The 13,371-nt window shown below is 47.4% G+C and overlaps 1 protein-coding gene across 4 annotated transcripts in view; it reads left to right on the top strand.

Moving 5' to 3' along the window:
- Positions 1-239: 239 nt before the first annotated feature.
- LOC135968320 (galectin-10-like) overlaps positions 240-13,371 on the top strand; it is a 125,439-nt gene continuing 112,307 nt past the window's right edge. For all 4 annotated transcript variants that reach the window (XR_012427596.1, XR_012427598.1, XR_012427597.1 and 1 more), the window contains exon 1: positions 240-508. The gene's annotated coding sequence lies outside the window, so the exon portion shown is untranslated. The remainder of the gene's footprint in view (positions 509-13,371) is intronic.

The following is a 13,371-nucleotide window of genomic DNA, read 5'->3' as shown; positions in this document are numbered from 1 at the left end:
CAAGAACTGCCCAGTTCAAAGGGTACCGTCTCCCACCACTGGGGCGCGGCGCTTTCTGGGAAATGGAGTTCTACTTAGTCGCTTTCTGCGGTGTCGGGGAACTACAGCAACCAGAGTTCTTTTCGCTCAGGCTTGGGGGCGGGTTTTCAGGCAGCCAATGAGCAGTCTGAGGTATCCGGGTCCTGGATGTTCGTGGTGGTTAGGAGGTGGAGAGAAGACCGTGATTGGGTGGCTTTGGCGCAGGTGTTGAGGTCTTCGAGGTGTGCGGAAGGTGGGCGCGGCGCCGTGCCGGGAGAGCGTGCCGGTTGTCGCTCACAGTTCCGGAGTGGGCGGTAGACGCCGAGGCCTGAAGGGGCCCCAGCACGGGGACATTACTGGCTGCTGTGCCGGGCCCGGCTTGCGGGAAGCCCCGCTCAGCGGGAGAGACAGGCAAGGACCCCGTCGTGGACCTATGTATGTTCACTAATGGAGGCGGCGTGGAACGCGGTGGGAACCCGAGGAGGCCCTGGTAGGAAGATCATCCCGGAAGACTAGGAGCTGTCTGAGCTGAGACCTGAAGACGGAAGGATGTTTTGGGGGGTCGGGGGCGGTGTGGTGGAATGGCTTGAGCAAAGACAGAAACAGCTTGATGTGTGAACATGGACTGCAGGTGATCTGATGTTGGTGATCATACTGAAAGTTCTCTATGAATGAGATGTGGAAGATTTTCTTGACCATTTAGGGAACTTGGATTTTGTCCTGAGGGCAATGAAGAGCCATGGGAGGATTTTTAGTGGGGAAGGGGTACGGCCCAGTTTGCTGTGACATGAGAATAGATTAGCAGGAAAGTGACTGGGATCGGGCAACCCAGGGTGGCAGATGTGATAGATTTCTAGGCAAGAGATGTTGGGAATGGATCAGGGCACGGGTCACTGTTGGGAGGGCAAGAGGGGATGGGAGAGACGTCCAGAAGGTTGACAGGCTGTGTGGGAGGGGGAGGCAGGGAGGAGTGGGGAAGGGATATCTCCAGCACATAGAGCAGATGCTCAGTAACTAATGTCTTGAATGAACAATCCTAGGAGGCAAGTGCTGATGAGATCTCCCATTTGTAAATGATACCTAGGACAGAGAAGGTTAGGTAACTTGACCAGTATCCATAGCTAGGAAGGGGAGGGCCCAGGATGTGTGTGTGTGTGCCATTAACTTACCAAGGAGGTATCAGCAGGGCAAGATCATGTAGGTCTTGTGAGGAATTTGGGAGAGCCATGGAAATGTATATGTCACTTTTTTTTTTTTTTTTTTTTTGGAGACGGAGTCTTACTCTGTCGCCAGGCTGTAGTGCAGTGGCACGATCTCGGCTCACTGCAAAATCTGCCTCCTGGGTTCAAGCGATTCTCCTGCCTCAGCCTCCCGAGTAGCTGGGACTACAGGGACGCGCCACTATACCCAGCTAATTTTTGTATTTTTAGTAGAGACAGGATTTCACCATGTTGGCCAGGATGGTCTTGATCTCTTGACCTTGTGAATCGCCTACCTCGGCCTCCCATTATATGTCACATTTCTATGTCCATCCCAGAATCTCTCCTCTGAGCTCCTGACCAGATGCCTACCTGATACCTGTTGGTAATCTAGAGGTATCTCCAGAGTAATTTTGATCAAATTGAGCTCCTCCTCCTTTCCCCAAAATTTATTCCCCCCATGTTCATCTCAATAAATGCTCCCTCCTCTCCAGGCCCAAACCACTGGAATTGTTCTTTACTCCTCTCTCTGTCTTATATCCATGTCTGTCAGCTAGTATACCTGACCACTTTTCCCCACCTTCACTCCTGTCCACCCTTATCTCCTTCCCAGACCATTATGGCAGGCCCCTCAGTGATCTCTCTGCCCTCACCCCTGCCCCCCAGAGTGTTCCTCACATGCAGCTAGAGGGATGCTGTGAGCACCTGTATCAGCTCATATCCCTCGCCTGCTCAGAACACTTCCGAGGCTCCATCTCACTCAGGGTAAAAGCCAGAGTCCTCCGCAAGGCCCTTCATTGTCTGCCCTTATCACCTCTCTGACATCGTCTACTCATTACTCCCTGTGCTCCAGCCACACTGGCCCCAGGGCCTTTGCGCTTGCTCTTCTCTTTGCCTAAAGAACTCATCTACCAAATAGCCCAGACTCATTCGTTCCTCTCTAGGTCTCCCCTGTGATGTCACTGCCTTCCTGAGATCTTCCCTCACCACCCTTCTAAAATTGTACCACTAATAGTCACATCTATCTTTGCTTCTTGAACTTTATCCTTAACGTTAATCATATTACTGTTTAACACTCTATAGAATTTATCTGTGTTTATGGTCTGCCTCCCCTGACCCTTACCTCTAGGAGACTGTTGACTTCATGAGGGAAGGGGCTTTTGTCTGCTTCCTCCGTTATCTCCAACACATGGAAAATTTCTTGGCACATAGTTAGTGCTCAGTAACTACTTACCAAATAAACTATTGAAGAGCACACATCTGGATCCCAGCATGCTGGGGACTCTGCTGAGCCCCTTTCTACAGAACTTGAAGGGGCTGCCTTTTCTGAGGGCTCAAGACATTCAACAATTATTTCACCTTACCTCTTCTTTCTGCTCAGCATTGGGAACACAGCAGAGAACAAAATATTTCCCTACCCCCATAGAAGCTACAGCAATAAGGATGGTAATTTAGACTATCAATCACACGTGTGAAATTATAAAGAAAGGTAGAGAGTGTTATAAGAACACTTAATAGGATATCAAATCCGGATCCTAGGAAATGAGGTTTGAGGTGATGAAGGAGTAGGCATTAACTCCTTTAAGAGTTAAGAGTTTGTGATGGAGCCTAGAGGCTGATGCAGAGCAAGAGGTCAGACCTTGTGTATGCCATAAGGAGTTTGGGTGTTTACCCCACAGGCTAGTGGGAAGTTGTAGAATTTTAAGCTGGGGACGGGAGCGTGGTCAGGTGTGTGTGTGTGTGTGTGTGTGTGTGTGTGTGTGTGTGTGTGTGTGTGTGTGTGTGTGTGTGTGTGTGTGTGTGTGTGTGTGTGTGTGTGTGTGTGTTTCGCTCTAAAATTCTTCATACCAAAGTGCACTTAGAAGATTCCTCTGTCTTCTTTATGGGGAATTGACTATAAGGCATTAAGGATTGAAGTGGGGAGACCAGTGACAAGGCTGTTACTGTGAGATTAAAATAGCCGTGATTAAAGACAGCCACGCATTCTTTGCTGTTTTTCCTATCAAGAGGTGGAGCCTCCTTCCTTCCCCTTATATCTGAGCTGGCGCTGAGATTTGCTTTGACCAATAGAATACAGTGAAAGCAGGCTGGGCGCGGTGGCTCATGCCTGTAATCCCAGCACTTTGGGAGGCTGAAGCAGGTGAATCACATGAGGTCAGGAGTTCGAGACCAGCCTGACCAACATGGAGAAACCCCATCTCTACTAAAACTACAAAAAAAAAAAAACAAAAAAAAAACCATTAGCCAGGTGTGGTGGGACACTCCTGTAGTCCCAGCTACTCTGGAGGCTGAGGCAGGTGAATTACTTGAACCCGGGAGGTGGAGGTTGCAGTGAACCAAGATCATACCACTGCACTCCAGCCTGGGTGACAGAGTGAGACTCTGTCTAAAAAAAAAAGAATACAGTGAAAGTGATTCTGTACTAAATGGAGTCCTAGGCCTTAAGAGAGCTGGCAGATTCTGCTTCTACTCTTGGAGCCCTGCACTTTCTATAGATCTGCCCCAGCCCGCGGCTGTTCCAACTTTTAGCTGCTGTGCCAGGCATGCGAGTGATGCCTTCTTGGGATGGCCTAACCCCCATTCCAGTTGACACCATGTGGAGTAGGGATGAACCATCCCAAATCCCGTCACCCTTTGAGCCTTATCCAAATTGCAGAATCATGAGCAAAGAAATGGTTGCTATTTTATGCCCCTGTGGCTTAGGATGCTTTGTTACACAGCAGTAGCTAACTGAAGCTAATATTTTTTTGAGATCTTACCATTTTATGTATTAGTTTGTTTAATCCTCAGTCACTGTATGTGGTGCTATTACTGTTCTCATTTTACAAATGAGGAAATGAAGGCACACAGAAGCTAATAAAGTACTAGTAAGGTGCCTGGCACAAAACACTGAATATGTGATAGCTGTTATTATCAGCATCATGTTCATCAGCGTTACAGTTTTCACAATTGTGAAGAAGTGGCGGTCAGATGAATAAACATGTTAGTAACCCACTTCCACTTCTTTTTTTTTTATTTTTTATTTTAACAGGGCCTGACTGTATCACCCTGGCTGGAGTCACTGCAGCCTTGACCTCTCAGGCTCAGGTGATCCTCCTGTCTCAGTCTCCTGAGTACTTGGGAACACAGGCATGCATCACCACACCTGGCTAATTTTTGTATTTTTTGTAGAGATGGGGTTTCACCATGTTTCCCAGAGTGCTCTCGAACTCCTGGGCTCAGATGATCCACCTACCTTGGCCTCCCAAAGTGCTGAAATTACAGGCATGAGCCACTGCGTCCAGCCAACCCACTTCTTAGTGATGTGATTTTAGCCATTTTCTTGGAAGGACTAGTAGAGAGATGGAAAGACATCGAGTCCTTGGTGATGTTGTTGAAGTGCTGGATCAGGCCTCACTTGGAGTGAGTTACCTCCAGAGTTTCTTCATTAGGGAATTCAACATATCTCTATTGTTTAAGCCAACTATATTGTTGAATTGAGCTTTCTATTACTTAGAACCAACAATATCCTAACTGATTCCAGGGTTTTCTTTACTTATTTGTTGAGTCATCAGATGCTGGCTACTTACTACATGCCAAGCATTTTCAGGTGCTGGTGTTATTAACAGTAGCAAACAAGACGCCCGAAAGCCCTGTCCTCCTGGAGCCTGCATTCCAGTGGGCAAGATGAATGCTAATATTAGCAAACAGAGCTGTGGAAGATGAGTGTTGGAGGACTAGAGGGTGGAAAGAGGTGCTATTTTAGATAGAGGGGTTAAAGAAAACCTCTTTGAGAAAAACGTTAATGGACCTCACAGAAGGGGAGGACGCCAGCTGGGTGTATATTTTGGGAAGAAGGACGTTCCAGGTAGAAAAACCCAGGAAATTCAAAGGCCCCGAGGCACGCTTGGTGTGCTGGAGGAGCAGAGAGGAGTGAACTGGACCAGACTGGACAGGGTGGGAGGGAAGGAGACCAAGACAAGGTCAGGTGGGACTGGGAGGCCGTGGGAAGGACTTGAATTTGATGCTGATGAGATGTGCGGCAGTGAGAGCATGGTGAGCTGAGGCGATGTGATCTACCATGGTAAGAGGGTCCCTCTGGCTCCCACATGGCTACTAGGGTAGAAGCAGGACGCCAGTGAGAAGGCCACTGTGTAGTCCAGCAGAGATGACGGTGGCTTGGCCAGGGTGCTAACGGGGAGGTGGGGAGATGTGGTCAGATTTTCCATATAATTTGAAGGGAGAATCAGGTGTGTGGGGTGAGAAAGAAGAGTCAAGGACCATGCTATGGTGTTTAGCCTGCAGAGAGGAAGGAGGGAGCGCCGTAAACTGTATGGAGAAGACTGGGAGAGAGTGTGGGCATGTTTAGCCTTCGAGTGGACTCACTGGCCAAGCAGGAGCTTCTACGAGACTGGCATTGAAGGGTGAGATCTGGGCTGGGAGTAGTTGGCATGTTTATGCTATTAAAACCCAGGATGGGATCACTAAGGAAGGGTGTATAGATGGAAGTGTGGTCTCACAGTGAGAGCAGGGAGGCCCATGAGGAGGTTGCTGCAGTAATCTAGGTGAGATGACAGTGGCCTGTCCCAGGGCAGGGGCAGGAACGAGTCGTCATTGGAGTCTGGGTGCATTTTGAAGGCAGGACTCACTGTGATTTGTTGTGGGTGGTGATGGCAAGAGCTGGACAGGGGCCTCATGAGAACAGAAGAGAAGCAGAAGTGGGACAGCGGCTTGCCATTCTTCCTTCCACTGGGCCCTGTGGTCTCTGCTTCTCTTTGCATTGGCTGCTTCCTGTTCTCAGGCAGCTGGGTTGACCCTGGGTGGACTCTTGCCCCCGCTCTATGTGACCTTCCAGCTCAGTTACCCACAGCCCCTCAGTCTTCATTCCAAATTTCCCAGATGGGAATGGGATTTCCAGAGTTGGGTATCCAACCCTGCTCAAGTCACTGTCGCTGGAGGGTTCCTACAGTGATGACTGTCTGCTGGCAAGGGCTGTGGACTGGGCAGGCACCCCAGACATTCACAGTGACCATGTGTTTCTGACACTTGGTGTACAGGGGGGACATGTAGGCGAGTGGGTGTGGCAGGGGTTGGAGATGGTTTGACCCTCTTTTGGTAGATGGATGGGACAGACCATTTATATTGCTTCAGATGTGTCCTGGATGGGCAAACAGGAAGAAGGATACCAGGAAGGTGGATCTGGCGGACCTTGGGCTGTGAAGGGTTAAGGGTCAGCTTGGGAGGATTCAGGTGCAGCTTCTGCCTGTTCAAGGGTATTCCCAGAGGAGTCAGGGAGACACGCATTACTCCAGACTCGAGAGAGACACAGCGATGGCTGAGACAGCCTCCACCTTGCCCTCGCAAAGCTCACAGTCCAGTGGGGAAGACAACCCCAACAGCAGACAGTGACCAGGGCTGGGATGGGGAGGCAGAGGGGTTGGGGCCAGGATAGGCGAGCCACAGCGGGGCGGTGGGAGCCAGAGGCAGCTCCTGACCCAGTCTGCAGTGTCAGGTGGGACTTTCTGGTGTGGGGAGCACGTAAGATGAGATCTGAAGGAATTTGTCAAACAAAGGGCGCTTCGGAACTCCGCTGGGGACCACCTCGAGCCATATGGCAGAGGAGACTTAAAGTTTTGTGAACGTTTTAAAATTTAACAATTTTAGATTTACAGACAAGTTGCAAAGATGATACAGGGACTTCGCCTGTACCTACGCCCAACTTCCCCCTAGTGTTAGCATCTTACATAATTATTGTATATTTGTCAAAACTGAGAAATTAACATGGATTAGTATTCCCTTAAACTCCAGACTTGAATCCTGTTTCTCCTGTTTTTCCACTAATGTTCTTTTTCTGTTCCAGGATCCGATCCAGGATGCCGTGTTGCATTTATTGGTCATTTCTCGTTGGCCTCCTCCAATCTGTGACAGTTTCTTAGTCCTTCCTTGTTTTTCATGACCTTGACAGTTTTGAGGAGTACTGGTGAGGTGTTTCTGTAGAATGGCCTCAGTCTGGGGTTGGCTGACATTTTGCTCATGGTTAGACCGGGATTTTAGGCTTTGGGAAGAATGCTCACTGAGGTGAGGTTAACTTCATGAAAGTGGTGTCTGCAAATTTCCTAACTATAATCCTACTGTTTTCCCTTTATTCATTTGTTAGAAGCAAGTCACTAAATCCAGCCTACACTCAAAGGAGAGCTAAGCTCTGATTCCTGGAGGGAAATAGGAAGATATTTGGAGGCTGCACAGGTATCCCATTTCTCCTTCAAGTCCACCTATGCATTTTAGCATTCATCAGTGGACCTGGCCTGTAGCAGTTATTACCGTGGTATTAAAACAATGACTTTCTGTTTCCCTCATTTCTTTACATTTACTATTTAGAATTCCATATGGAAGATTTGTCCCTTCTGTTATACTTCATTTATTGTATTTATACAATCATTAGTTTATTTCCATGTGGACTCATGAATATTTATCCGTTGGGCATAACCCAACATTATTATAATGAATTTTTTTTTTTTTGCTCAAGTTGTTCTAGCCTTGGCCATCAGCGTTCATCTTTCAGGTTGGCTCCTATGTTCTTTACTCTTTTTCTTTTTCTCCAACGCCTTCTTACTTTCTGACACTGCAGGATATTCCAGGCTCATGTATTTTCCCTGCACCAGCCCTAGAATTGGCTGTTCCTCCAGAGTCACTGGTTCTTTTCATCGGAGAATGGTGTGTAAAAATAAGCATGGGTTCATACTGATACCTCTGAGACTCGTCTAGTACCAGATGGTTCATTCTCACCTTCCCCCCTTGCTTTCTTTATAACTCCTTCCTCTGCCAGTGAGAAGCCTGGCTCAGTGGGCTCTTTTTGGTGCTTATCTTATTGGTCATCTTGGCAAAAATCAGCCTTGCCTGCCTTCTGTGGGTACACCCTCCCCTTGGTTTCTGTGAGTCTACTATCCCCTGACATTTCTTCTGCGTTTTGCTTCCTCGTGGGCTCCTCTGTTTTCACCAGTCTTTTAAGTGTGGTGGGGCTGTGTTCTCTCTTCTCACTTTGGGGCCACCTGACCCTCTTTTATGGTCTGTTTCCTGTCTCTGTGCAGATGACACACTCTGTCCTTAGCCCCGACCTCTACTCTGAGCCCTAGACCTGGAGGATCTGGAGGCCTCGTGGACAATCCCCCAACTCCAACTGGGCAATCCTTGGCCCCCTAACACTCACCACGTCCCAGATTCCAAATCTGCTCTCTCAGCCTTTGTCTCCAGGGTGGCCCCTCCAGGCTCCAGGTTCTCAGAGCCCTGGGCCTCATTCTGAATGCCTCCCTCCCATCCCTGGACCCCGTCCAGCCCATCAGCTTTCAGAGCCTGTCCTCTGGGACTCCTGGACATCTCTCATTTCTTCTCCCTTCTCCCATTTTCCACTCTGCCATGGTCCAACCCGGTCCTCTCCCACCTTGTCTCTGCCTGGCCTCCTCCCTGGGCTCCTGGCCTCTCATCTCACCATTTAGCCCAATTAAAACTGTTTTTTGGGGAAACATAAACAGGAAAATAAATCACATTGGGTGTCAACTTAAGATGAAAACAACTTTCAGCAATCACTTTATTACTTTAAAAAGTCTACAGCAGTAGGAGGAAAACTGAGGCCCATTTCTCTTTACACTGTGGTTGTCACACCACAATGAAATTTTAAGGAGCATTTATAAGCTTCCTTTTGAGTCACATTGATTAAGGGAATTTTCTATGTTAATTTTCACAATTATCCTTATAAACATGACTTACAAGGTATCTAAACAATGTCTCACAAGCATTTAGAACAACTGAATTATATAAAAGGATTTTGTATGTGCAAGAGGGAAGTTAAGTAGATTATTAATATTGGCATTGGAAGAATTCTTCCAGTCTGATATCAGTGGCTATTGGGACAGTGAGCTCAGTAAAGAGACTATTAGTGGGCCGGGTGTGGTGGCTCATGCCTGCAATCCTAGCACTTTGGGAGGCCGAGGCAGGCGGATTGCCTGAGGCGGATTGTCAGGAGACCAGCCTGGGCAACGTGGTGAAACCCCATCTCTACTAAAATACAAAAGAAATTAGCTGGGCATGGCGGCGTGCACCTGTAGTCCCAGCTACTTGGGAGGCTGAGGCAGGAGAATTGCTTGAACTTGGGAGGTGGAGGTTGCAGTGAGCTGAGATCGCACCACTGCACTCCAGCACTCCAGCCTGGGTGACAGAGAGACTCTGTCTCTACAAAAAAAAAAAAAAGAGAGAGAGAGACTATTAGTGGATGTGCTTTGGGACATTTTGCAGTTTTAAGCCTGGCTAGCATAGGCTTTCACAATAACTGCCCACATTTGTAGGGTGCCTTCTTCATGCCAGGCACTGTTCTAAACCCCAAACATGCATAAATCCAGTAATCCTCACATACCCCTTAGGAGGTAGCTACTGTTATTAGCCCAGGTTTTCAGTGAGGCATTTACAGTTTAAATCAGTTACTTCAGGTTCCATAGCTAGTAAGTGCCTGCACCAGGATTTGAACCTAGGAGTCTCAGTTCTATGATGCGTGCCTTTAACCACCTTCCTCCTTGACTCTATTCTGAAAGGAGAAACTCATATTTCTGATCTTACAGTTTCTTCCTTTGGAAGAGGGGCTTAAATTACTTTCTTCTCCAGCGACTAGAAACCTTTCAACATCACCAATTATTTGTAAAGAAAAGCATTTTTAAAATTCTGGGCACTGTGACTCATTCCTGGAATCCCAGCACTTTGGGAGGCCAGGGCAGCAGGATTGCTTGGGGCCGGGAGTTAAGACTGGCCTGGGCAGCATAGTGAGACCCCTTTCTCTACAATAACTTAAAAAAATTGCTGGGCATGATGGTGCAAGCCTGTTGTCCCAGCTACTTGGGAGGCTGAGGCAGGAGGATCGCTTAAGCCCAGGAAGTCAGAGCTGCAGTGAACTAGGCAACAATTGTGCCACTGCATTCCAGCCTGGATGACAGAGCAAGACTCTACCTCTAAAAAGAAGAAGAAGAAGAAGAAAAAGTAAAACACTTTTAACTTATTTTAAGGGAAAATTTTAAACATACATAAAAGCGTAGAGAAGAGGCTGATGAACTCCCACGTTCTCATCACTAGCTTCTACAGTTACCAGCATATGGCCACTGTTGCTTAATCCGTACCTTGCACATCTTTTTCTGCTGCTCAGTTTTATTTATTTATTTATTTATTTATTTATTTATTTATTGACAGAGTCTCACACTGTTGCCAGGGCTGGAGTGCGATGGCGCGATTGGCTCACTGCAACCTCCGCCTCCCAGGTTCATGCAATTCTCCTGCCTCCTGAGTAGCTGGGATTACAGGCGCACACCACCAAACCTGGCTAATTTTTTGTATTTTTAATAGAGATGGAGTTTCACTATGTTGGCCAGACTAGCCTCGAACTCCTGACCTTGTGATCCACCCGCCTTAGCTTCCCAAAGTGCTGGGGTTACAGGCATGAGCCACCACGCCTGGCCTCAGTTATTTTTAAAGCACATCTAGATATGTTTTGTTAAGGGAGTTTTTAATTTTCTTTAAAGAAAAGATAACCTGCCATTTATTGCCCCAAGTCATTCCCTACTGACAAATTGCCCACCTTCCTGATTCTCTGATCCCCTCCTTTCTCCTCATTTTCCAAATTCAGACAAGTCTGTGCTTGGGGTGATATTACCGCACCAGCTCTGTCCCTGGCTCATTTTCTGTAACCCTATACTCCAGGCGTTTCTCCACATTTCTCTGAAGCCTGAAAACGATCCTTAATGACCATGAATGGGCTGGAGTTGCTTGGCAATCCAGTCCTCTGCAACAGGACATTTAATCTGCTTGTGGCCTTTTGCCATGATGGTGGCCTCTTCCCTTATTTGGGTTATTTTTCTGGATCCCTTTCCACTCAAATCAGGTCAGACCTCCCCTGACACTCCTTGTACACTGCAAATTCACATTAAGCATATTATGTTTCACACAGTCCAAATGAAACAAGTGATTTGGCTACTCATTTATTAACTGTCTGGGAATTCCAGCAGGGCCAGACTCAGGTCTGTCTGTACCATTGGTAAGTCCCCAGCATCACCCAGCACAGGGCCTGGCACTCAGTAGGTGCTCAGTAACCATGTGCTGAATGAATGAGTAAATGAAGGAGTGAATGAACGATTGCCAAGTTCAATAGCTGGACATTGATCATGAGGGCAGTAGGAAGCCACAGAAGTATTTTAGGCAGAACTGGGCCCATTTCTCTCAAACTCTGATGTGCATCTGGGATTTCGAATGTAGATTCCGCTTCAGTGGGTTGAGGAAGGGGCCTGAGATTCTGCATTTCAAGCTCCCAAATGATGCCAAGGCTTTGAGTAGCAAAAGGCATTGCCCTGATGTTCAGTACAGGAGACACGAGCCACATGTGGCTCCTGGGCACTTGAAATGTGGCTCGTATGACTTGAGATATATTTTAAGCATAAAATACACACCAGATTTAAAGACTTGTTACAAAAAAAAAAATTTATATTGATCACATACCAATATGGTAATATTTTGGATATATTGAGTTAAATATATTATTAAAATTAAAATTAATTTTATGGTTTTTTTTTTGTTTTTTTGTTTTTTTTTTTGAGACGGAGTCTCACTGTGTCTCCCAGGCTGGAGTGCAGTGGCGTGATCTCGGCTCACTGCAAGCTCCGCCTCCCGGGTTCACGCCATTCTCCCGCCTCAGCCCTCCCAAGTAGCTGAGACTACAGGCGCCCGCCACCACGCCCAGCTAGTTTTTTGTATTTTTAGTAGAGACGGGGTTTCACCATGTTAGCCAGGATAGTCTCGATCTCCTGACCTCGTGATCCACCCGCCTCGGCCTCCCAAAGTGCTGGGATTACAGGCTTGAGCCACCGCGCCCGGCCAATTTTATGGTTTTTTTTAATTGGGCTACTAGAAAATTTTTAATTACATTTGCAGCTCACATGTATGGCTCGCGTGACGTTTCTGTTGGATCATGCTGGTCTAGAACACTCCAGACTCCCTGTCACCTGTGAGCATTTGTACATGCTTCTCCCTCTTTTTGGAGCATCCCTCTTTCACCCACCTCCCCACAACTAATTCCATATACTGTTCAGGTCTCAGAAAAGATATCTCCTCTAGGACATCCCCTTGTCCCCCAGGGTGAGTCAGGGGCCCGTTCTGGGCTTCCACAACTCATGGGGTTTCTCCCATCCCAGCCTTGACCCCTCTGTCTGCCTCTCCCCTATCCCACCTTGACCAGCTGTGATGTCAGCATCTCTGCGTCTGTCTCATCTTTGGACTGATAAATCCATGAGCGTGGGGGCAGAGTCTCTCTTGGTCGCCACATTATCTCCAGAGCCTGGCACATAGTCAGTGAATATACTGCATTAATAAATGACATGTGAGATGTGGGTCATGCACGTTTTGCAACTGGACTGGGAAGCCAGTCTCAGAGGCCTCATTTATTTTGATGGCCCTGCCACCAGCGCAGCATCTCCTGCTGCTTCGACTCCTGCTGGGCGTGCAGTAGCCATGCCATGGATCGCACCTGCCCCCTGTAAAATTGCTCTGCCCACCTGTCTCTGAGCTACCCTGCAGCTCCTCTCAGGATTTGCCCTTTACCAGTGGCACATTTCTGAATGGGGGCTTGGTCTTTTCTTTATTGATTTATATCAGTTTTGGGTACAACATAGATTGTGATAAAGAGATTTTTTTTTTTCTCCAGAGATTTTCCTTATTTAAATTGCATAGAAACATCGCTTTAAATAAAGTAATTTTTTAAATAGTCTGTCAGTCTTTTCCTTTGAGATTCTTTGGTTTATTCAGTAGTTTTGTAATTGACATGGAAAGGTGTTCCAACTCATCACTAATCAGGGCAAGACAAAGATCAGGAAACTGAAATCCACTTCCTCTCATTCCAGCTTACTTGTTCAAGTCGCCTCTGCTTCCAGCGCGACCTCCAGGCCTTGTTCCCACGCATTCCCTGTCCATCATGGCTCTCCTTTTTCCATCCCACCCCGCCCACTCTCCCCTACCAATTATAGATTCATCATTACAGTCACCCTCTAAATTCCTTTCCTCCTCAATCTTTTGGTCCCACCCACCTGACTGAAAGCCAGCCCCTAATTGTATGAACATCTAAATAAAAAGCCACACTAAAATTCTATTTCAC

The sequence above is a fragment of the Macaca fascicularis genome, chromosome 19 (assembly GCF_037993035.2).
Source record: "Macaca fascicularis isolate 582-1 chromosome 19, T2T-MFA8v1.1".
Taxonomy (NCBI): Eukaryota; Metazoa; Chordata; class Mammalia; order Primates; family Cercopithecidae; genus Macaca; species Macaca fascicularis.
The sequence above is the reverse complement of the archived record's forward strand: the minus strand, read 5'-3'. Positions and strand labels throughout refer to the sequence as shown.